Genomic DNA, 1985 nt, shown 5'->3' with positions numbered 1-1985 from the left:
AGCGGTGGTGCACACCTTTCATTTCAGTACTTGGGAGGCAGAGGCAGGTGGATCTCTGAGTTTGGGGTCAGCCTGGTTTACAGAGTGAGTTCCAGGACAGCCAGGGTGACACAGAGAAACTCTGTATCAAAAAACAGAAGAAGAATAATTGAAGGGTATATTTGCTGAAACACACTATACATGTGATTCAATTCTGATTTGGAATATACTATATATAATGATAAAATTTTAGGGTTATAAAGGTCTACTCAGATTAATAAAAGCTGATTTAAGATGTATGTGTAACTACTATGTCTTTGCTAACTGTTCTAACATACTGCAAGAAAAGTTAGATAAGTAACAATATATGTTTGATAAATAAGATAATAAGTTTATAAATTCCCAAGGTCTACTCAGCTTCACAGTTATGTTTGTCTAGCTTTTTGTCATTGCTCACTTTGTTAAACTTTAGCTATCCGGATAAACTGAGTCACATAAGAAACTGTAATATTCTGTAATGGTGCAGTATAAATAAGTTCTGTGTGCTGTGAATATGTGTTGATCTGATTGGTTGATAAATAAAATGCTGATTGTCCAGTAGCCTGGCAGGAAGTATAGGTGGGGCAAACAGATGAGGAGAATTCTGGGAAGAGGAAGGGCTGAGTCAGAGTCACCAGCCAGACACAGAGGAAGAAAGATGACAAGGCAGAACTGAGGAAAGGTACCAAGCCACATGGCTAAACATAGATAATAATTATGGGTTAATTGAAGTGTAAGAGCTAGTGAATGATAAGCCTGAGCTAATGGCCGAGCAGTTATAATTAACATTAAGCCTCTGTGTGATTATTTTATAAAAGGCTGCAGGACTGTGAGTGAGAGATTTGTCCCAACCACCGGCTGGCTGGAAGATAGAAAAACTTCCAATTCCATATAAAAGATAAGTTCACTGCATTTATAGTTTATTTTGATGCTAAAGAATCTCCAATTAAATCTTCAACTCAAATTGTAAGGCTCAAACTTAACAGGGATAAAGCTATAAAATCCTAATTTTATAAAAGCTACTAACTTATTATAAACTGTTAGAGATAATTAAGACATGCAAGTTAATAGTCACCTTATAAATGATCAAATTCTTCAGTGTGTTCAGAACTGTATGTGTAGTCATGCTATTAATTTAATTAATTACAGGAATCAGCTTTATTTAACCTCCTGTATATATTTTCAAAGTTAAACCTAAAACAAGCAACAAGATAAATTTGTTTATTTGAGATACACTTAATAAATAAGAGTTATTAAAACTTTCCAGAGATCTGTTGAATATGACATTTAAAATGTTTAATGGAAAAAGCTTATGGTAGACAGAGACTATAGGTGGAGTTTCCCTGTCCCAATTGCCTACTCCCAAATAATCACTCATAAATGCTTATAAATGTCCAGCCAATAGCTCAGGCTTGTTACTAACTCTTACATTTTAAGTTAACCCATATCCCTTATTTACACGCCACTATATGCCAGTACCTTTATTAGCATGGCAGATTCATCTCCTGCTCCCTCTGCATCTGACTGGCAACTCCAGACTTTGCCCTTCCTCATCCCATCATTCTCAGCTTTGCTTTCCTGCCTAACTTTATCTGTTCAGCTATTGGCCAGTCATCTTGTTTATTAAACCAATCATAGTGACATATATTCACAGAATGTACAGAAGGATGATTCCAAAGTATTTCTCTCTTTTTTGTCTAATTAAAAATAAAGGTTTTAACTTTAACATAGTAAAATTATATACAACAAAAACAATTATTAAGTAAGAATTGTAGTTACAATATCCAGTCTATTTGTATTTGGCAAAAATAGAGAAGATACTCTATTATTTAGCTTATCTTGGTAAGCCTAAAGTTTTATACCTAATTTGCTTTCTATCATAACTAAGGAAAACTATAAGTTTAACTATTTAGTCTTTAACTCCATCAAAGACCATCAGAAAGATATAATATTATCTGAGTAAACAA

The sequence above is a fragment of the Onychomys torridus genome, unplaced genomic scaffold (assembly GCF_903995425.1).
Source record: "Onychomys torridus unplaced genomic scaffold, mOncTor1.1, whole genome shotgun sequence".
NCBI lineage: Eukaryota > Metazoa > Chordata > Mammalia > Rodentia > Cricetidae > Onychomys > Onychomys torridus.
The sequence above is the reverse complement of the archived record's forward strand: the minus strand, read 5'-3'. Positions refer to the sequence as shown.